Below are 24,762 nucleotides of genomic sequence, written 5' to 3' on the forward strand. Positions count from 1 at the left end.
ACATATCCATGATTATCGTAACTTTATTAGTTAAGTAGGTCTGTTCACAAGAAGTATTTTATTATCTAATAACATGTTGAAACTGTATATGTTAAATATTTTCTGCATATATTTTTCTCATTAGTTACAATATCTTTGTCTTCTGAGGCACAGTTGCAATATTTTTCTCATTAGTTACAATAGTACTCATTAGTTACTATTATTTTTAATTTGGAAATCTTTTAAATTTGAAAAGATTGGCTTATAAATATACAAAGCAGTTTCAACGTTTAAAGATGACAACACCTCCTTCTCCTACCAGTAAGATCAGAAAGTTAGCTAGTGGATGCAAACGTCCGAGTGCAATTACGAAACGGCTTATTTTCACGGAATCAGTTGTGTCTGACGTAGAAGATTTTCTCGAAATTATATCAACAAAGAAACTTAAAAAGTATCGCTGCATAAAACAGGCCAATAATCTAATAAGTTACAGATCTTACAGAAGAATTGTAAATAGAGTAGTGAAATGCACATCGAACGGCAAAACTACAATTTCATCAGTTACGGCAAAGCTTGTGTCAAATTTTTATCTTGATGAAGCAAATTCAAGAATGTGTCCTGGAAAGAAGGATGTTGTTGGAAGAAGGATGTTGATATCAGGAACACAAATTATTAGCATGTTACGTTATGACATGACAAAATATTTACTCATCGTTTAAAAAAACTTAGACTATATACATCAGAGAAACACTTGTATATCAGCAAAAATAATATTGATTGTTTTTGACCCAATCGCTGTTTAACTGTGTAAAATAGAGAAATTGCTAAAATAATCCACATTTATTGATTTCATGTTAAGTTGAAAGAGTTTTACCAAACTCATCCTCTTCGGAATTTTATAATTTTTTAACAACTGACTATTTTAAAGAAAAAAGAACATTCTGAGCATTATTTGAATACTTTAGTGACAAGCGAATTGTAACGCATGACGGAACTGGTCGGAAAAAAGTCCACACATCGAATTTTTATGTAAGCTAAGGGGAAGTGATGAAGGTAGACATATGTATAATGTTTAGCTCCGTTTGAGGAACTTTTAATAACATGAATGTACAAAATAACTAAATACATAACATGAGAACTAAGCTTTCACTTTTTAAATTTTTGTTTTAGCGATGAAAGTATCAAAACATAAAATTTAACAAAAATTTTCTTTCTCTATTTTATCAAGGTATAAAATTCAGTGTCATTAGAATTTATTTTAATTTTGCATAGGATTAAATGATTTATTCAATTTGATTGAGAAGAGAGAAGTCTATTTAAAGTTCATGTCAATGAACTTTAATTGACTAAAATAGAATCAGTTAGTCCCGAGTTTTATGAAAACATGTCATTCCTTTTTCGTTTACGTAATTTTTAACATCTCAGATTGGAACTGAATTTGATTTCCAAATTATACTACATAAGTTTGGGAATTTGATTTCCGAATTGTGCTATGCCTAAGTTTCGGAATTCTTATATAAAGACAATGTCAGTCCTCCTTCTGTCAAAAGGTAGCAGAGCAAGAACAGCAATAAAAATAAAATACAGTTTAATATAACGATTCTGCAACTCAGGAATGTATTTTATCTCCTCGAACAAATCCGGCATTCGAACCAAAAATATTTCAAATTATCCGATTTTTACATTCATGGAATTGAGGAAATGCGGTAATAGATGGCGTGAAGCAGTTGTCTGCAATCCACTAAGCTCTCATAGTCAATCCCACAACACTCTATCAAAGTGGTTGCATTAGCAATAATTCTGGTTTCAATATTTATTTCCATAGAGGAAAAACAGTAGTATTCTTTCAACAGGAATATATGTCAGAACCAGAATTGGTTATAGCTAACCAATTTCATTTTCAGCATTTATCCCCATAGTATGACGACAATATGGAACAGCAAAGAATGCTTGTCATCAGAATTAACGTTTTGTCACTCGCGCTGTTGAAAAAAAGCAAACAGGTGAATAAAGCTAATGATTTTTACGAACGGTCGCATTAGCGGACTCACCCTCACTGGTATTCCTCACTTTGTTCCTCCACCTAAAAGCTCGCTGACGTGTTGCAATTGTAGTAGCTTCCAGTACAGGTTGAGGAAATAGTTTCGTCTGTGTTTGCTTTTTTCAAACGCGTGAGTAGTTCCGTGATAAAAGTAGTAACCATATATTTTTATGGAGTTTGAAATTTTCCAACGCGCGATCGTTAATGTCATAATCACTGTTTCTGAGTGAAGTTTTATTTATCTAAGCAATATCTCCCTTCTTGAATACAAGTGAGATACAGAAGTGGCTTGACAATATTAATGATGAGTCTGATGTTAACTATCGAAAATTAGTGGCTGCTGAAAGTGATGCAGATTTAAGTAATGAGAAAGTGAATGAAAATGATATTGATCATGATAGTGAAGCAGATAAGAAGAGTGTAGATGCAGACTCAGATATAAACGATATGGATGTGATTTACAGTTACAGTGAAAATAGTGAAGATTGTTTCATTGGGAAAGAAAGAAAAACAAAATGGTAGAAGCAACTGGCAGCATCGGCAAAGACAAAGTGCAAAAACATTGTGAAAAAGATGCTAGGACCGAAACTTACTGCTAAACGTATCATTGAGTTAATTAATTTTGTTTTAATTTATCGATATATCCCTGATTCATGAAATCGTAAAATGTACTAACATGTATTCGGACAAACTACGAACAAGTTTCGACGAAGAACGCACTGCAACTGTACAGCAGCTTCAAGAGCGGAATGAATGGCTTTATTTCGACGTCTTTATTCGATTGCCACAAAGAAGGGAGCACGTGATGATGTAAGATCACGGTGGGCATGTGAAGGAACAGGAATTCCAATGGTAAGAGCAACAATGAGTTACACGAATTTTTTACTGCTACACAGGGCATTAGATACTATGATTTCGAAACCCAACCTCAGAGAAGAGATATTGATAAGTTATAGATATACCATATTGACTTGACACCTAGTCTTCTGTTCCAAGCGTTGCTATCTGCTGAATGAATCCACTTCCTTTCGCCAAGGCTCTCTCGTTTTGCAGCAGCAGAACCTTTATTGGCTGAACGCGTGTTTGTGTCGATAGTTTGAGCTCTAGTTCGCATTTTTGCCACGGATCAAGACATTTTGACAGCACTATAGCAGCAATTTAAAATGTTCTAACTAATTTTCTCAACAATTGCAAGCATTACTTCGAATAAATGTTACTAAATATATTGTTTGTACCTCAAAATGTCAACGTTGGAAAAAAGCAAACTCGCGAGTAGTTATGTTACTAAATTTGGCGAAAAGGTTAAGATTCGAATGAGCAGGCTCCATCTTTGATTGTTTTCTCTATTGAAACAAATAATTATTGTTGTCCTATAAGTTTGAGTATTGAATTCATATATTTTGGAGATCTTGATAGTTTCATAATGTTAAGTTAAACTCTTTCATTTTGAATTACATAAATTTAAAATTAGAAACGAAAATAATTTTAAACTGCTTTGAATTTGAGAAAATAAAAAATAACTATGTTCAGAGAAAACTAAGTTCAAAACTTCATATTTTTAATATTTTGTCTTCAGACGCTGAATTATTATTTCTAATCTTATCAAATGCTCATCAAATATTTCTTCATATCCATCCTAAATGTGAGGTGATCCCAAGAGAGAGAATTTATTTTTAAATATCATCCGTATTCCAGGAAAAAATTCTTGAAACTCAGATTCAACTTCTTTGTTTGACCATCCACCAAATAGTTCGCACTTAATCGTCTGAACTAAATATCTTCTACTTAGATGACGGTAGCTTAAGTGGTTCATCAAAGTCAGATCAGCAAGACATGAAGACTCTAATAAAAGAATAAAAAAACTTGAAGTTATCCCGTCTAAATGCGATCTTTTTGTTTTCATATGTGGGAACCCAAACAAGGAAATTGAATCCCTGTTTCAAGAATGGTTACCGAGGATACGGGCGTACTTAGAAATGCACTATCTCTCTTGTGTTCACCTCTTCTTCAGAATGATTATGAGGAAACTCTTGATGAACATTTAAATATAAAAAATAATAACTAGCGTCTGAAGATTTTACCAGTGCAAATGGCCTCTATTCTACTTAAGAATTGCTTGGGAATACCAGAATTCATATCTTTCTTGTGCAACACTTCTACATGGTCCATACCTACGAAGGTACTTCAGGTTGATAATTGCTTGAAATATGCACTACAGTCAATCATTAATTATTCTTTGAATGAAAATCAATAGACTCAAGCAAGCTTATCAGTTCACTTACGAGGTTTAAGAAAAGTCTCAGATTTTATCTTTCCAGCTTTCCTGTCCTCTTGTTTTGCAGTGAATCCACTTGTCTCCAATATACTAAACATTCCAGTTTACAAACTGGAAATTCTTCACCTGATGGATTGATTGGAGCTATGGAACGATATATACAATAATGAGACTACCGCTGTCTTTTACTTTACGACATAATTGATATAAAATGATATTAACAGCAATAATTGATAAAGAATTGGTCCCTTAAAATTCATCTGACATTGCCCATTTAAATCGTTTCAAAGAAAAGAATGTGGTTCATGTCTACAGAAATATTGGAATTTTTTTGGACAGTAACACATTTAAAATTTGTTTCGCTTTACCTCTCGGTTTAAATATTTGTCACAGTTTCAAATGTATATGTCAAGATCAAGTTGATGAAAAAGGCTTTCAAGAACTAGGTTCTTCTAGGAGTGGAGAACGAATTTTTCGTCATGGAGAGTTAAATAATATAAGACAAACTCTTGCCAATATTGATATCTCAAGAATTTTAGAACCATCTGGAATGTCCGAGATGATGTGAAACGGTCAGTTTGTTTGACATTAACTCCTTGCTGCTGAGACAGGCGGTAAGAGAAATCACACGAAATATGTATTCTAAAATAAATGAAGATCATATGTTCATCGCCTTTTCTGCTGAAAATATGGGGGTGTTTAGGCAGGAAGCTGGGAAATTCGTAGAGAAAATTCAGTCGAAAATAAATCTGAAGAAAGAAGATCCGAGAAGTACTCAATTGTTTTTTAACTGCATTAGTTTAGCATTACAACGAGATAATACGGTTAGCATTTTAACTTATTTCTCTTCTTCTAAAATTGAAGATTTTTTAAAATTTGAAATGAACCGGAACTTATTAACACTTTCGATTGAAAGTTTTTAACAATTTCAGTTTGGCAACTGCGTGATACTTTTTATGCTACTTCTAAAGATGTCGAAGAAGGTCCTAGTCACTATTCTCAGCTAACTTGTTCTACCCAACTTTGTTTTTATTTTTTATTCGAGTATTAACTCAAAATCATATTTGAATCGTATATGGAGCGGTTTTTACCCTCTTGTTTATGGAAATTACAAAATTTGATTCTTTCGTAACTTAGTATTTACTTGACATCTTCCTGATTTGTTTTAGATTTGTAAACTAAGGTTGTTCGTAACCAATGCCTCTCAGTTTGCTTACCAAAGCCAAATTACTGTTCAGCGATTAGTGAACTGCAGTTACTAATTTTGCCATTAATTTTGTAAATAATGGTTGATGTTATTACCCTTTATTTTTGTAACTTGTACATAGTATTTGCCATGACGTATGGGTAATATGACGTCAGGACCTTGAGTTTTGTGAGAAACTATCCTTATTCCATTATTAACTAAGGTAATTAATTACATTAATCTTCACACATGGTTCATTTGGTATTTGCTTTACCATAGTTACAATATTTCATATTAGATAATATAAAGTTTGACGTAGTTGTTGCGTTACAAACAAATTCTTTCGTACACTGTTTACAGATGCAATTTAGCAATGATTAACATTGGCTATTTCTTCCTATACTATTACTGCTTGGTATATACACTCTGTGTACACGTATTACTTTAAGTCTTTTTACAGTACATAAGAATGTTTAGTCATTTTTATTCTTATTTTTTGAAGTCTTAGTTTTAGACACAAATATGTTTGTTTACACGCGCCTCATTATCGAATTTTATTCATAAATATGTTATTAAGTAGTATAAAATGTGTCTTATGGGAATAATAAAATTAAATTTCTTATTGTGTAAGATGAACTGGGTTTGATCCTGGAAGTCACTGGATATTCTATAACAATTTCTGGCGTAGAAAAAAGTCGTTTTAGTAACTCATCGGGTTTCTAACCTTGGTGATAACAATTCTTAAAATACCTATCGTAGATTGTGTTCATACTTTAAACTAGTTTCTTTCAATTGTATAATTATTATCTCAAGCGAAAGCAAATATCATAGCTTACATATTCATTCGGGGGGAATAACATAACATGTGCTTGAATAAGAACGGGTTTAATAAATAATTGTGTCCATACTATTTCAAAATAAATGTGGAACTTTATAAATTACATTATGGGAAGTCGTTAGTTATTTATAACCAACATGTTAAATAGAACTTAGAATACTTCAATTGTTCTTTAGTATCACTATCTGAGGAAACTACAACATTTCAAGCGTCCGAATTTTAGTAGTTTCTACTGTAATAATGACGCCACTGCGATTCCTTTCACTTTTCTTCTTCAGTATAGCGTCACAAGGATGCTAATGGTTAGTTATAGATGTTACTTTTTAAATTTTCAAGTAACAATTCATTCGATGCAGTTCTATAAACGATATTAAGTACATCATGGGATAAAGAAAAAACGTCCCTCTGTAATTGCCATTAATTATTCACCAAAGAAACTTCACAAGAAGGAAAGCGGCCTTATGACTGTAACATCATTGAGTATAATGCTCTCCTTGACTTGCCGTCTCTTTTTGTTATGAACATAGAGGCTAGCATTAATACATAACATCCACACTACTTATTCGCTTTGGAATTTGCGTAATATTCCATAAAATACAATTCTTATTAGCACTGATAAAGTTGTATTATTTCACAAAATTAATCCCAAAATTATATAATTAATTAATATATTTCACTGCACTAAGTACTACTTATTGATATCGATCATATTATTTTGAGATTGTTTGCACCCATCGACGTGTTTCGTTCACGAGTAGTTGGGGAAATCTGCTGATGTATTGTTTAACCAAATGGGAGTTAACTGGAGCTAGTAAATTTCGTGGATCATAGTCTCTAGTAAGGTAGCGAAAAACTCAGAACAGAATTGCGTTGTTCTTAAATAAAGTTCTCGTTTGCACATTTTTTCTAATCGCCATTATGCCAGTTGTAAATGGCGTGCCATATAGGGTTGCAAAGATTTATTTTCTTCAAGTATCCTGGCACAAAATATTGAAACCTTTTAGCCCTTCTCCTCAACGGTATTATATTATATTAAATCCAAAATTTCCAAATATTCACAGTCAACAAACCCAGTTGTTGGTACGAAAATCACGAAATTCGGCACGATTAACGAGGGCTATATTCGTACATATTCAATTATATATTGTAACAATTTTGAATTGCTGCAAAATTGTATTGTTTCATTTGTAAATACTAAACAACATAATATATAATATAATCAAAATATGACAAAGTATATAAACAACGATACAATTTAATATATATACTTTATAAGTTCTCGAGAATTATGGAAATTAATACAGCGTTCTAATATCAAATTTAAACTAGTACATAGTAATTTTCCAACTGTGACCCTATCTCATCACTCGACAAACATTGGAAGGAACCAAACCTAAAATATATTCATTTATTTAACCCACTTTGAAGCGGGGTGAAAGGACACTGTAAGCGAAAATTAAAATTACAAAGAATTGCTATATTAAGAAAATTGCATACGCAGTACGTTAAATAACATTAGTCAAATACAAAAGCGGGGAGAACATCTCACTTCCAAGCTTGAGAATACTCAACCAGTTTTTCCTATACAAGGAAGAGACTAGTATATGTACAGAGTCTTAGAAAGACATAATAATTATCTTAGTTTACATATTTATAATCTTCTAATTTCTTTCTTTCTTTCTTGTATTATTCCCAGTGGCTTATCACATAGACGTTTCTAGAAATTCAGATAAGGCTGCTGTAGCCTGCTTCATGCGCATGAGTTATTTTCTCCTGGGTGATGACTGTAATCTTGCACGAGTATTTACTCAATAACATGAGTGGGTTAATTAATTAAATAAGTACAAATTGTAAATTATTCATAGCGAGAACTGATCACTTTTTTAAGTGTATCGAGAACTCTAGCAGTGCTGATTCCCTTTTCCAAATTATTTCTAAGCATGTATATCTCGCTTATTATCATGGATTGTTGGAAGTGGTAGAGAGTTTTGATAAGGCATAGTATCTTGATATGAACGTGAATAATTCGAATAATTTCGTTGTTCGTGAGACTGGTTGGAATTACGGTGTCTATGGAGACTGTGTAGTCGCATTTAAAAATAAATTTAAATTTGTCTTATCGTCCTGATAGTTTGACGCTTCATTTCGGAAAAAATCCTACCGGTTGCTCTATTGGTGAGATGTGTCTATGTTCATTTGTCTGCTTCGTTGATTTATAAATAGTGGTGAGTGCTAATTTCTTGCAGCCACTTTTTAGATTTGTGGTATATTTATAATATTTGTTTTATTATTTATTGTTGGTTTGGATGGTTCATTTCTTCTGTACTGCTTTTGAGCGGCGGGTTTGGGCTCAGTAGGCAACATTAAATCTAGAAATTGATTGTCACCGTTTTATCAGACTTGATTTCTCGGATTAGTTTAGGTATCGCTTTCAAAGACGTTTCCATTATTTGCAGCCATTGAAGATTAAATTCAGGGTGAGTGTAGATCATTTCGTTAGAATTGTAACTGATTTATCTATATTCTCATATACATGTGTGTATTAATGCTACAATATGTGAGCTCATTACTGTCGCGAACTTGGATTACGATTGTTTATTATTGGGTCTACTAAACTAGTCCAGAATTTACTTTTTCATTGCTCCGATTCATGGAATCGTTCTTGGGAATTATAATTGAACTCTTCCTAGGAATCGGTTCAGGTGATTTGGTTTCTAAGAATGTTCCGCTCAAAATGCACTTATTCTAAATAAAAGAATTTCATGTTAGTCTTTCAACACTTTTAACCCTGCAGTGATGCCAAACAATGTCTCCCGATATTTCTACAGAACAAAATTACAACGTTCTATATTTATTGGCTTAATAGTTCCAAGGAAGTATCAGGATAAATGATGCAGATTTAGTTTGTCTTTTGGACAATCACTTTAGAACGAAGCGTATTCTGCCCAATAATTCATAATACGTTCATTCTAAAAAATTTGCATTTAATTATGTAAATAAATGTCTATTTTGAATACAACTTTATTGGGGCCTGATGGTAATTCATGAGATTGTTTAGTAAATTAAACTGGAATATTTATAATAAAAGAAAATAATTTTTAAAATCGTATAAAAATACAAGGTAATAACGGGAAAATAAATTACGAATAATTGTTTCGTGAATGTAGAAATTGTGGAAGAAGAAAAGGAGTTAAGTATAGGAGTTAAAATTTACATTTTAATTATGTTAGAATTAGCTACATTCATTGGATGATATAAACCAGAATTGTTACTGAGTTTTGCATAACTCAAAAAGAAAGTAACTTATTTTGATACCCGGAAATATTAATACACTTAAGAAATACAAGACGCTGTCTTCCCAACAAATAAATATTTTGTTTATACTACACCGAAAGAATTGCATCTCATTTTATATAATTATTACTAGCTTAAATATTTTATAATGCTCTATTCCAAAAATATGAGACGTGTTTCAAATATTGCGATATTATCATTTAAATCACATTTCTAACCGGAACAGAATGAATTATTGAATAACTATGCGTTTGTTGTTACAGTTTCAAGTTTATTTATTACCATGGAGTTTATTTATCACGATATTATCATGCAAAATAATTTAAACTTTCGATATATTTGTCGAGTATCTTTTCTCTTCTGTCATATTTCAGAATTTTCTGGATCACTGTCATCGGAATATCTTTTATTTCTTCATGCAACATAATTATAAAATCTTGGAATAAATTTCAAGACAGTCGTACGGTGCTAACTCTGCAAAGGGATTATAACAACTTTTCATTTTATTTACCTGCATTTCATTTTTGTCCAAATGACGCGTCCAAGAGAAATATTTCGAAGGCTCTCCTAACCAGGGAAGACAGTTTTGAAAATCAATAATTATAATACATTTATGCACATTTTCATATGCGTAATGATTGTCACACACAAAGTTGTTTTAATATTTTAATATCTATCATTGTTCTATTTCATCTTTTTTTAACCCAAAAGCCCAAATTAAGTGAAAAGTAGACATTAAAGCTTACTGAGACTTTAGCAGTGAGCATCTACACAGGAAAATGGTTGACATTCGTAGTTGCAAAATACTTAAAATAGATCGGCAATAATTAGAAGACGTATATAATGTATTTGAAATAAACGAATATAAGGAGAAATGTAGAGAAAAAGCATATTAATATTTATATAAACTTATTGCTCCTTTAAAATAACAAATTGTTTTAAATAAAAGATTGTGTCCGCTGAAAACAACTTCCAACTGGCAAGAAATAGATTGTGAGTAATTTCTAGTTAGGACTGAATAACCTTGAATGCTGCAATTATTTTTAGTTCCTTATACTAACGATATAGTAAAATTCAAGACCACATTAAGTAATGACACATTCAATTCTATTTTGAAAACTTGAAGAGATTACGTCAGTCTTGCTAACTAAAAAGTAGAATTTTGTTTGTTTATTTACTTCAATCCTATCTTACCAATTACTTTTTCCTTGATTGTTTTAGTTATTTGCTTTACGTATTCTATATATAATTCAAATACTATCAATATGTCCGTTTCCTATGTGGAGTACACTGTCCCAAAAATTTGTCAGTTGACATCGGAGTTGTATTCGTAATTCTTGAATAACATCAATGTTACGTTAATGTCCTGCAAGATATGGAAACAAGAAACGAGGGTCTCGAGGACGCCATTCCACGTCTTCAGGCTGACGGTCGAGCTGCACAATAAGATCGGGCAAAGGATCTGAAAACTGCACTAGTTGATGAGGCTGATCCTCGAGAGGATCACTGGCAAGGGGGTCCAGAAATCGATGATAGGAGGAGTATCAGGATTAGTCTTCGTGTTTGAGTACATTCTATGCACCCTTTATTTTTTATTGCCGTCGACGCGGCCTGCGGCCGAAAGGGCTACTGAGAAAGTTGTACCTGCAGTCCAGGAATGGCAGTAAGCGAGGCATTAAGAGACGCTGTTTTGCAATCATATTGAAGAGTGATGCACGACAGATTAATTTGCTCGAGGAGAAATTGGCGATCGGCCTCAGCATGCTGAGACATGAGTGTATGTGACGAAGCTCCGCTGCATGTCTTCTTCCAAGAGGAGGATCCATTTGACGAGACTGGAGATAAGCGATGGCGGACGCAAAATCAAAAGTATCTCCATAAGTATGCTGCTGTTGTCGCTAGGCTTGAGATTCTGAAAGCTGACGGACCTGCTTGGTAATAGCCTGGAGAACTTCAAGAAAGGCTTCAGGAGTGTGTGGCCTAGAAGAGTCATCATGTTCACTCATTTTCTTGGGCCAAAACCGATCAAGAGAAAACGGCACTAACTTGGGAGATATTTCTGTCCTGAATGTCCTGGCACAAACGGCGCTAACTCTCACAGGCACTAGCCGCGGGAAGCACAGGGTTACGGACAGTTTGGACATCTGGTTGAAAGACCGGGGATTGACAGGAATGCTTCCCAAACGTAGATGAAGGTGACGGAGCAATGGGAAAAAATGGCCATCAATAGTGGTGACAGGCGACGGTACCCGTAAAGTGTCGTATGGCACAAAGTGAACGGGACAATCGACATTCAATCGACAGCAAACACAACGGCACAGGGAGACGTAATGGTTGAGTTTCTGCTTAAGTGGAGACAGAATGATAGTGGGCACAGTAAGGCAAGAGATGGGGCTCAATGTATCGAAAACGTGGGACCTGTTGACGGAATCAATTGAAGTCCCCACGAGCGCCACACCTCGTGATCTGAGGCTCGTCCACCTCACTCCCAGGTTTTGTTATCCTGGGAACCAGGTAGCGAGCCCTAATTGGCGGAGGGTAGTGAGAGAATTGAGCCCCCGGCTCGTGAGGCTTCATCTGCTATATTTTCCTCCGTACAAACATATATAACACCATAGTTCTTGAACTGAAAGATACAATGAGCAATAGGTAGCAAATACCAAACTCTACATATATTTTTGTTATAACAATATGCAACTGCTTGGTTATCACAGAATACTTGTACATCTTCTGGATAAGAACAAATGATAGCAAAGGCAACTACCAAAAACTCGATCATGAAAATGGACAATGACTGAAAGCCTGTCTATTGAAAAAGAATTTCTTGCGTAGAAGAAACCACAGCCATGCTGATGGGAGTGGAATCCGAATAAACGTCCAAACCAGGAGAGAATTCCGACGAGATATCACGTGGTCTCGTCTTTAAATTGAGTATAACATTAACAATAAATCTAAAGAACTTTGGACGTATTACACAATAAGCTATCGGGAATGACGTTAGTGACAAGGGTTACCCAAATAATGTACCCCGCGAGCACTTGACGAGGACGTTGCGACTTAAAAAGCAAAGACCAAGGGCACGTGAGGCTCGACCGTGAGGGAATTATACACAAAGTGTAAATTAATACCTAAGTACTGTAGTGCCTGTGTAGGTTGTAAGCGTGATTTTTCAACATTAATCGCCTAAGTGGTTTGACTGAGGATATTAACAGCTGATTGCAACCGCCACGGAGAGCAAATGAGAAAAATATCATTGTAATAAACGAAATATTTAGCAAGGTCTCCTAAGTGGGGCTGTAATCCTAACAAAACAAACCGCTGCGTAATTAAAGGATTGACCGCCCATAGCATAGGTAATCGCTTGAAGCGAAAAAACTTGCAGCAGCATTTAATCCACAAAAAAGATCGAGTATAAAGGCTGAGAGAAATATGGTAAAAACCTTGAGTGAGATCTATTTTTACAATGTAATCAACAGGAGAGGCCAACCGTGCCAAATCTGTGATGCGAGGAAGCATCACATGAGACACAGATTGATAGAAATTCGTCCAAGGCGAACGAAGAAGTTTCATAAATGCTAGATTCTTTTTAATATATACTTACAAGCAGAAAATAAGAGCGAATTTTAACGTATTTCTTTATTTAGTACATTTTGTGTTATATTTCATAAACCGGTTTTAAAGTGTTATAATGTAATAAAGACATAAAAGTATATATGTAAAATGATCATTCATCCAGCCATCTATCTATCTATCTATCTATCTATCTATCTATCTATATATATATATATATATATATATATATATATATATATATATATATATATATATATATAGCTGCTTGAAAGTGGCTCATTTGCGGACTCGTAATTTATAGGTCTAAAAATAGGACTACGGCATAATAAATTATAGTAGGTATAGTGAATTGTTTAGAATTAACCAAAAAAGTAAAAGCCGACTAGTGTTTGATTGCAAAAGTTTGCTATCAACTGAAAAAAACATGTCCCAAAGTGGTCTATTTGCCGACTATGAAAATCACAAAGAAAAGTTTTTTATTTTTAGAATATTTATGTTTGATAGGCATTAGAGAGCTGAAAGGAACAATTTAATCCTTATCAACTATATTATCAACCTTCAAATAAAAAAGTTTGTATTTTTGGGACAAAAAAGTCAATGTGTTAGTCAAAAATGATGTTCGGTCATCAGAGGAAAAAGTGAAAAAAATTGAATTTTTAAAATTTCTGATATTAACTATTGTGAGTATCTGTAATTGTTTAATGTGTTATTATTAGCCATTAAAATAGGTTTTCCATCTTAATCGAGCGTTTAATATGCAAATATTTATTATAAACCGAAAAAACAGGTCTATGTGCGGAAAAAAGAACTAGATTTCGCGAAAAACCGGAATGATCTAATTTTCCGTAAACGTTTAAGGAAAATAAGGTTTGAAACATATTTCCCTTTAGGGTGAGATTGTACATGACGATCTTTACTTCAATATTTTCATTAAAATGCTTAATAATACATATACAATAATTAAAGCTGCTTGTGGTCTATTTGCAGATTTCAGTGTCACCATCTCCTATCTCAAAACTTCAATGTCATTTGACCGGTGTTTTAAATCAAATACTTAAAACCGAGTGTAAGTTAATGGTGACATTCAACTTGTAAACATGAATTCCTAATTGACATTAGAAAATGCGCCATGCAGTCCCTTTCAATCGTCACATGATTAATTTTCTTGCCCAATTAATGTTTTATTACGTGCTGCTTCGTTTGCAACATTGTGTTTTTGTGGTCTAAATGCGGAGTAAGGCTGCCAACCTTGCACAGTAGATAAATTACAATATAACGATGCACAATAGATAAAATTTTCTGATGTCGAAAATGAATTTTACTTGCCAGACAGTGTTTCTTCCACGAAATTAAAATTAGATTTCAATCGTTTAAATATGGAAAAACACAATTATATTGACAAAAAAGCAAAAATTATTTACGAATATTAGGGAGGAGATGCAGAAAATTACACAGACAGAGACAGAGTTTTCTTATCTTACAAGTTAGTCATACTTGATATTTATGAGACTACTTTCACATACATCAATAAAGTTGCCTTGCCCCCTCCTCCCCTTGGACTTTCAAATTCCGACTTGAAACTAAAATCAACCGTTTGTTTTTTATGTGTTGTTGACTCTTTGGAAGAAGCAATCGTTTGTTTCGATAAACATTAGGAGAGATATACAAAACAAAGTTGGGGCAAATTCACACTAACTCCCTCACTTTCAAATTTTGATTCAAAACCAAAATCAATTTTTTGTTTTTGATTGTTTTGAAGAAAAAATAGTTTGTTTCGAAAAACTCCAGGAGATATTTGCAAAATAAAGTTTGGGGCTTCTTTACACTGTCCTTCAGTTTCAAAATCCGACTTAAAAACAAATAAATCGTTTTCTTTTCATTTTTATTGACAGTTTTGAATAAAGAAAAAATAATTTATTTCGAAAAACTTTAAGAGATATTTAAAAATAAAGCTGGGACTAACTTCACACTGACCCCACTTTCAAATTTTAATTCGAAACTGAAGCCAATCGTTTGTTTTTCAGTTGTTACTGATTCTATTTAAAGAAATAGTTTCTTTCGAAAATTATTAAGTATTTCTCTACATATCACGAAAACAATATGAGTCCGCTTCCAACGTTGATCGTCATAAAATGAAAACGGTATTATATAGCAGGACGCGGTCATCTGTAATCAATTAAGCATCCCAAGAATATATTGGTTCTCCACTCTAATATCTCTACTAAAACTAGAAGTGATATAAATTTTAATCACTTATGATTTCAATAATTATTGAAAAAATATCATGCCATTAAAACTAAACACCATCACGTGGTGTATGTGACACTTATTTAATGTATAAAGGGAGAATGAAGCACTATTTTTATTCAGTCTTTGTTCTATCAAATAGTATTACTTTCTTTCTTTTCAAGTTGTAATAAATAAAGCAATTTTAAAGCGTTATTATCTAATCTGTATTCGTTGTGTTTCACTTCTTACTATCAAAGTATAAAAGAAAGAAATGAAATACCGTACTGGTTTCTTATAGAATCTGTATCGTATCGGATATTATTATTTGGCCTTTTCCTTTTTAAAGTTTATCATAAAATATGTTCTACTTTCAATTGATATTAATTACTCTGTCATATATATAAACACTTGAAATTATATAAACTTCTAGGTCTGGACTCCCCTTGATGAATCTCTGCGTACGTTACTGATTGTGTTCCTCTTCACATTTTTTACTACTTTCTGCTTTGAATACAATTTGGAAGTGCAAGGCAACCGTGAAGATGACCACCAAATTTAGTATCAAAATATTTTAATGCTTTTCGATTTTTCTTCAAAACAATCAATAACACGCAAAAAACAAATGATTGAGTTTCTTAAAATTGTAATTTGAAATTTAAACGACTAATATGAAGTTGACCCACCCAACTTTATTTCTTAAATGGCTCTCAATATTTTTCGAAACAAAATATTTTCTCTTAAACTAATCAATAAGAAACGAAAAACAAACTTGACTTGAGCTTTGAATCGAAATTTAAAAGTAGAATAAGCGGTGTGAAGTGGCCCATCAAATGTATTCTGTAAATATCTCTAGTTTTTAATTTTTTTTCTTCAAAACAATCAACAACGATCGAGAAACAAACCACTTTCATCCAAACCACATCGCAAATATATTCTTATGTTTATCGAAACAAACTACCTTTCTTCAAAATAATCAACAACAAACCCATATCAAACGACTGATTTTAGTTTTCAATCGAAATTTGTAAGTAGAGGGACCAGGGCAAATCTGTCCATACTCAAAATTTGTTTTATAAATATATCTTTATGATTTTCGAAATAAATATTTTTTCCTCAAAACAATCAAATACAAATGATTGGCTTTGGGTTTGGATCAAAACTTAAAAGTAGGGAAATTACAGTGAAAAGGTAAGTATATCTTCATAATTTTTGAAGGTAACTAGTTTTTCTTCAAAAGACTAAAAAACAAACGAAAAACTAACGATTGGCTTGGATTTTGAATCAAAATTGAAATGTGAGAGTCGAAAATAAAGTTAGCTACACCCCAATCCGAAATTTAACTACAGTAAGGTTTGTAAATATCTCAGTACGTTTATCGAAACAAACATTTTTTTTAAACAATCAATAACAAACGAGAAACAAACGATCGAGATTGGTTTTAAAACAAAATTTGTAAGTGGGGGGACACTGTGAAGTTGCCAAAACTTTATTTTATAAATATCTCTTGAAGGGTTTTGAAACAAAATATTTTTCTTCAAAAGAATCGATAACCAACAAAAAAAAAAAAAAAAAAAAAAAAAAAAAAAAAAAAAAAACATGCTATTGATTTTGGTTTTGAATCGAAATTTGATAGAGGGCCACTTCACATTACCCACACTAACTTAATTTTGTATATATCTCTATGTTTTGGAAACAAACGATTTATTATTCAAAATAATCAATAACAAACGAAAAGCACAGGTTTGCAGCCCCGTATTTATTAATTGTGCGCCCCTGTGTTCTACATAATTTGCCGCCCCCTCCCACACAACCTTATGATTGATGATTATGATATTGAATTTAACGTCCCATTCAGCAGCGAGGCTATATGAGACGTGGACCTACTGAGTATAGTGAAATCCGAACCATACGAGCTCCCGCCGGGAATCAAACCCGGGTGTCCCACGCCATAGGCGCGTACGCTAACCGCTTAGCCACGAAGGAGTTCCAAACAAACTTATGTCTCAAACAAGGAATCAAGCTTTGATTTTGCAAATATACCAGCTCTTGTTAAGTAGTAGTTTAGGTATTACAAGTTACAAACGTTACAACGTAATTTTAAATAGCTTAATTCTCTCAATGATGACTACGATGTGGTATTCTGTCCAAAGGTAGGTGTTTGACCCGAAGGTTCCTGGGCAAGCTGAGCCCATTGATAGTGCCATTGCCTTCCATGACATGATGATGACGTACCAAGGACGGGATCTACAGCTTAGCTTGGGATCCGAACCTCTTGTGTCCTCACCGGGAATCTAACCCAACCCTTTGATTACAAGGCAATGAGCTTAACCGCTCATTCATTTGTGACACATTCTCTCAATACTGGCATGTAATTTATTCATTCATGTTTTAATTTACTGTCCTGAGAAAATACATTTTATTAATTTCTAGAGAGAGAGAGTAGTCTACTAGAGATCTAATGGGGGCGTGATTTTGAAGCTGGGATTGGCTGACATCCATCACTGAGACACCAATAATTATTGGTGGTAACTTATAAGAAAAATAACTGTTTGCATTATTCACCATCAGCAATGGCTTAATAGCATACATATTAATGATACAATAAGCTGTTTGCCTGCCTATCTGTCTGTAGCGCTTTTCAACTTAAGAACCATAATAGATAGAAAAATGAAATTTTAATATGTTTTAAAGCTTTAAGAGAAATGATGAAATGACTGTTCCAGGTCCTTAGGTCATACTCGAGCTGAGATATTGGAGTGCAAAGTACCCATAAGAATAACATGGAGCATTTTAAAAATGAAAACGACCAATGTTAGAGTTGATTCATAGTTTTTGAGATCAATGAGATGAATAGTGACAGTTTTAGTCCAATTCAACTTTAAGGTCTTACTTCACTCCCCAGGGAAGGAGCGAGATTTTAAAAGTAAAAAAAAAAAAAAAAACAACAGATATTAGTGTTGAATTCATAGTTTTCGAGGCCGCTGAGTTTAACAGTATCAGTTTTCATTATGTTGAAGTTCATCCTCACTCCTTGAGGTGAGAGTGGGAGAAAATGACTTCTTTAAAACAATGAGATAACCTAGTTTATTAGTAACTATTGTAGTGAGAAGGAATTAGACAGATTAAGATATTTTCTCGCGCTTGCGCTGGACTCGGCGAGTTGCTAGTTTTAAATTTTACTTTATTGTGAATCGTAAAAAAGTCCAAAGTTCTGCAGTTCACTAAATTCCACCGCCCTGTGCTCGAGTACAGAATAGCACTTACGTAAATACGGACCTGAATGTATGGCTTCGGTTCCGAATTAAAATTAGAAAGTGGCGGGTGGGCAATTCACAAACGTCTTTCATATATTTGCTATAGTTGTTATCAGCGCCTTGTCCGAGGCGGAAAGACTCATATGGTACTAGTTAAAGGGGATAAATTATTACAATTATAATCCTGGATTTTTGATATATTGTATTAAAATTAAAGTTAATGATAATTTTAAGTTATTGTATTTTTAACCAAAGAGTGTACTGACTTCTTGCTGGTGTCATAATTAAATGATTTATGAAGTTTTTTATATGAATTCGTTTTAAAAGGTGTAATGTTATTGAGTCTGCTATTTTTGGGCACTAATAACATTTTTAGCCACCATAAATATTTATTTTTGCAAAGTTTCTCGAAAAGTACATATAAGGTTTTATTCTCTCGCATGTCAGTTTCTTAGGTTCAACTAGCTTTATCGATTGATATGCATATCTCATCTTTGGACAATTATTGTACAATAATCTATTGTCGAATTTAAAGAGATAATATAAGTAGTTGTTTTAGAAGTATATTAATACGAACATCTTATAAACCTTAAGTGTAGAAGTAGATTATTACATGAATAAATTACTGTAAAATTTCCTATAGTTACATCCATCAGTTTCACTGTATACAGGAACGAAAGCTAGTTCATAGAACAAAATATTCATGTTAGAAATAATATTAATAGCAAATTCTTCCCTGCAAAAACACACTGTAACGTACTTCATTTTATAAAACATTTAGTAACTTATTTTACGACATTCTCCTTTTTGTTCAGTACATTACATTAGTTATAAATGTATATATATTAATAATTGCATATATATTATATTAATATTATTAATAATTATTCGATTTTGAGAAAAAACAATGTAAATTTTTTAGGGGATTCCAATGATATCCCAGTTCACCAAGAAAATTTGCCAAGAATGGAAGGGTGAATTTATACCTCATTTAAATAAATATGTTCTAGGATAACTTTCGTTTAAAAAACTGTTGACGCAATATGGTGTATATTTTCTTTGAGACCCTCTGGGAGGAACTAAAATCAGTGAAGTATAAAGAGATTGATTACACCCTGTCCGATGATTTTAAAAAAATCCAAGATATCAGGTAAATGTTAATCGATTTTGATAAAAGTTTTTTAGTTACTATTTTCTTTTGGATTCTTCACAGTCTTTAGTGCTTGGGATCAGTCAGGTATAAATCGATGGCTTTACCCCAAGTAAAAGGTAAATTTCCTCTAAAAGGATGAAAGGTGGACTAAAGCAGCCCCATGTTGTAGACATTCAAAACAATTTTGCAGGATAAGCTACACTATAACTTTCATAATAATAATAATAATAAATTTGACTCAATATGGTGCATATTTTTTGAGGCTTCACAATCATCTTTACTACGTGAATTTAAAATCAATCGAGAACTAGACATTGAAATTATCTCATTTCCCTGGTGTTCAAATAAATAAGTGTTCTACAATTACATACGTAACATTGTTCTATTGTGACATGTCAATAATGAGGGAGTGAATCCCTCCTGATTTTAAATAAAATATTTCCACGGCAATTTCACAGGTCTCCTGTTTTTATAAAACATAGTGTGTATTTTGTTCGAGATTATAGACTTACTTGTAGTGGTGTAGAGGGAGAATATGGGAGGAAAGGGAGAACCCACGAACACAATGTTTTCTTTAGTTAACGTCTCACGTTATGCATCTAAATTAAGGGAGACGGTGATGATGATAATGAACGAAATTGTGGAATAAAGACGAGAGAGAACAGGAGAACCCCTTGAAATTTCGATGCACACACCGTTTGCCACCACAAAAACAACTTAATGAAAACCGGGATCGAACCGGGGACCTTACGCACCATAGATAAGCGCTTTACCATTGAGAATCTATAGTTGAGTTCTTTACCTATTTAACGAAAAATGAATTAAAGTACTGTATTAGAAATCTGAGTTTATGTTTTCTATAAAAGTAATAAATTCTACACAACTTAAATATGTATATTGATAAATATGTTACATTAAAAAATACAGCAAAATTTCTGAATACAGTATTTCTTATAGTCACGCGTTTAAAATGAACACCATGGTGTGAAAAGCACTTGAATTATGCATACTTTTTGAGAGTGATCGTAACACGTTACAGTGCACTTGAATTTTCTAATTATATAAGCATCACTGTTAATTTCTTATCTCAATTTAAAAAAAATCAGCGTATCTTTAATTCATAGTATTAATAAGCAAAAAGTTTCACTAACATAAACTGTCGTAATTTAGAAATCCTAATCCAAGAATATCAGTGTCTTATAACTTTGAGAGTATTAAAAGATGACTATATTAACAAAGCTGTATTGACGGGCATCGACGACAACTTATTATAAAGGTAACCAAGAAAATTGTGTCGCTTTTTGTAGAGATCTGTGTTCAATTGGCTCCCACACCGTGAGTTGAACGCGGATGGAGAAAATGCCAAGGTCAGCTGTTGTTGTGGGTATATCCAACATACTACCTGGTTGTGGCAGTTCACTTACAGCATGAACTTGCTGAAGGACAGAGTGAGCATGGGACCTCCACAGAACGCCATAAGTGCGTGTATGGTGTACGAGTTCAAGCTCGCGTCAAACGCCGCTGCAGCTGGGCGGAAGATATACAAGGCCTTTGGTGAGATTGTCTTGACTACGCGGACAGTGCAACGATGGTTTAACAAGTTTAAGGACGGTGAAGAAACACTCGAAGACGTACCACGTGCTAGAAGACATGTACAAAATTAAAATCGTCAGGCAGCAATTCAGGCGAATGGTTTCCAGACATACGAGGTACTGGAACTACAATTCAGTGTAAGTGGATAAACCATTCGGCAGCACCTTCATAAACTTGGGAAGCACTACGAATTGGGGAGACGGATTCCACAAGAATTGACTCCGGGAAAGAAGGCAACACGAGCAGACACATGTGTTTGTTTGTTTTCTCGTCTGAGGAAGGGGCTTTTCTGGACAGGGTGTTGACATGTGATGAGAAGTGGGTGCTGTACAAAGCTCCACGGTACCATCATCATTGGTTAGCATCCCATGAACCGGTTCCAAAACAGCCGAAACCAGCACTGCACCGAAGAACGTCCTCCTGTGTGTTAGATGGACTGCTCGCGGCATCATGCATCAAGATCTGTTACAAGCAGTTGAAACGTGTTCAAGAAAACTCAAAACTCTGGAGAAGCACTTCTGAATCGCAAAGGAACAAGAGGGCAACTCTCAGCCCCATGCGGCTAGGATGATCCGGAACACCATTCTACGCCTTGGATTGGAAACCCTATTGCATCCGCAACACTCCCCGGACATTGCACCTCAGATTATTACCTGTTACATTCCTTGGACAATCACCTTAGAGGAAGCCACTTCAAATTCCTAGTAGAGCTGCAAAATGCACTTTATACCTTCTTTGCTTCACGGCCCACCGCGATGGAATTCATGGTCATCCGAAAGGTTGGCAAGCTCGTCGATGTTTTGGGGGTTCATTTTTGATCTTCGAGGTACGTCTTAGGTGACATATTGATGTTAGAAGGTGGTGGGTGAAAAAAGCGATATAACATTTTTGGTTTCATTTATAAAATGTGTACCCCTGAAAAGAATTTAACTCTTACCGCTTAGCGGCTTAAGCTGATAAGAACTATGTCAAATGAGTAAAAGAAGGCGTAGTCACTAGCGTGGTGAAGTATAGCCGACTGGCGGTAAACCTTAAATCGCATGATTGCCAAGCAATGAGGCTGTCTACTGAGCATAGTTATATTGTAGAAAATGCAGAGGTTGGCAAGCCTGATTACGCATTTAGACCACCAATTTCTCAAGTCAGCAAATAGACCACCAAGATTCCGCCAATAGACCACTTCAATCAGCAAATAGGCCACTTTCATAAAAGTAGATAATGGAAAGTGGTCCTTTTGCTGACAAATTTCCGCAACTAGACCACTTGCAGATTACTATCTATCTATCTATCTATCTATCTATCTATCTATCTATCTATCTATCTATCTATCTATCTATATATATATATAGGGTGTCTCACGTAGGGTAACTGTTATTATCAGAGTTACAACAATATGTAAGAGGGGGAAACCGCTTCCAAATATGATATTTTCAATCTAAGGTGAAGAATTTTTTAAACCGTATGAGCCGTTTGTGCTGTGCAGTCTTTATGTGCCCAATGTTCAATGAAAATGCAACGTTGTCCTTTACGTAGACCCACAATATAAGTGAATGAAGTTACTGTGTTTTACGCTAAGAAGTCGACGACCAGCCTCTATTCCACAGAGTAACTTCGTTCACTTATGTTTTAAGTTCAGATAAATGGCAACGTTGCATTTTCATTTAACATTGGAAGCATCCATAGTGTACAACCCAAACGTCTCGTCCGATTTAAAGAAATCCTTCAGTTTAGATTGAAAATATCATATTTGGAGATGTTCGTTCCTCTTACATTTTTATAACTCTGATAGGAACAGAGTTATCCTATTTCAGGAGACGTAAATAGAAAGAAAAGAAAAGAATGTATTGGCCAAGTTGGAAGCTATTATTGAGCTATGAGAAAAAAAAGCGTGAGTATTTTAAATTTTGAAATGTATAAAAAATTAACATTTCTAATGGAAGAAGTATTATATAAATATTTCAATTAATTATTTTTCTGCATAAACTCAGGTTGAATTAAATACGAGGTAATTTGTGTGGTACTACCGAATAATATTACTAAGACTAGGTGCGTTAGTTGTTTTTGTTCTTAAATTAGACACGCGGACATTTTCAAAGTAGCTATCGGAATTGTGTACTGTTTTATTTTGTGACAGAGTACGTATATTTAGTAAAGGCAACACTACTGACTACTGACTACATTTCTATGTAAAAACTAATGAGTAAATCACTTTCAGGGTCTACATAGAGGATTTGATATAAAGTGGAAACCTTGCTTAAAACTAATCACCGTAATTTAGATTTTTACAAATATTTTTAAACTGTCTTTTTGAGATTTTTAATGTTTGGAATTGTAGACGTAGATATTGATTTGGTGTTGAATAGAGACTTTTGTGTGAAGGGTATTTTTAACTGAAGATTTTAGAATGTCTTACATATAAATTTTAACGTTAAATGTAGGTATTTACTGAATATTGCACAATGTCTTATATGGAAATTTTAATGTTAAACATATGCATTAGACACTGAACAAAAATTTTAGTTTCAAAGTTGTTTTGCTACGATAGACAATTGTAGTTCAGTTTCTTGCCTTTAATAATTAATAACGGCTGAAACGTTCTTTATATAGTATGTAACGTTGTCTTTGCTCTTGATATGAAAAGTTTGCCTTTCAACCTATGTGATGGCTATAGAGTAGAAAAGATATGAAAATATTTTTCTCTCCTCCTGGAGGGACTCCTGTTACTTTTTATAATTTTTGAAGTTTATAGTGCTTAAATAGTTTTTCCATTAGACCATTTGATTATCGTTTTACGCAAAATGTAATTTTTCGTTCTTTCAATAATCTCATATCAATTTGGAATAAAACCCATTCAAGTAAATAAATACTTAAATTTAAAAGTATATAACATAGACTTGTATTTTATTAACACACGCGAATCCTACACTCATTTCCTACACTATAGAAACATTTAGTGTATAATATTTGGAAAATAAAATAAATCATAATCGTAATAATTGATAAATACTAACACAAAGGAAAAATACCGATAACTATGTGAATCACTATTTCGTCTTTTTGGTCTTTCTGTATACATTTGATTTTTCTCAATCAGTTACATACTTGGGCCATATTCTTGTACGAAAAATCTTAATATTAATCTTAGGCCTATATTCCCCGAGAATTTATAAATTTATTTATACTAGCTTGGAACTAAGTTGTACGAACAACTACTATCTTTACAGTAATACATCAAGACCATGTATGTTCCGATCAAGAAAACTGCAATTCTCACAGTTTGTTAGGGATGCGGCAACGGAATTCTTACGGAATACAACATTACATGGTTTATGCTTTCTATGAAGTGC

The sequence above is a fragment of the Thermobia domestica genome, chromosome 3 (genome assembly GCF_964235325.1).
Source record: "Thermobia domestica chromosome 3, izTheDome1.hap1.1, whole genome shotgun sequence".
Classification (NCBI taxonomy): Eukaryota; Metazoa; Arthropoda; class Insecta; order Zygentoma; family Lepismatidae; genus Thermobia; species Thermobia domestica.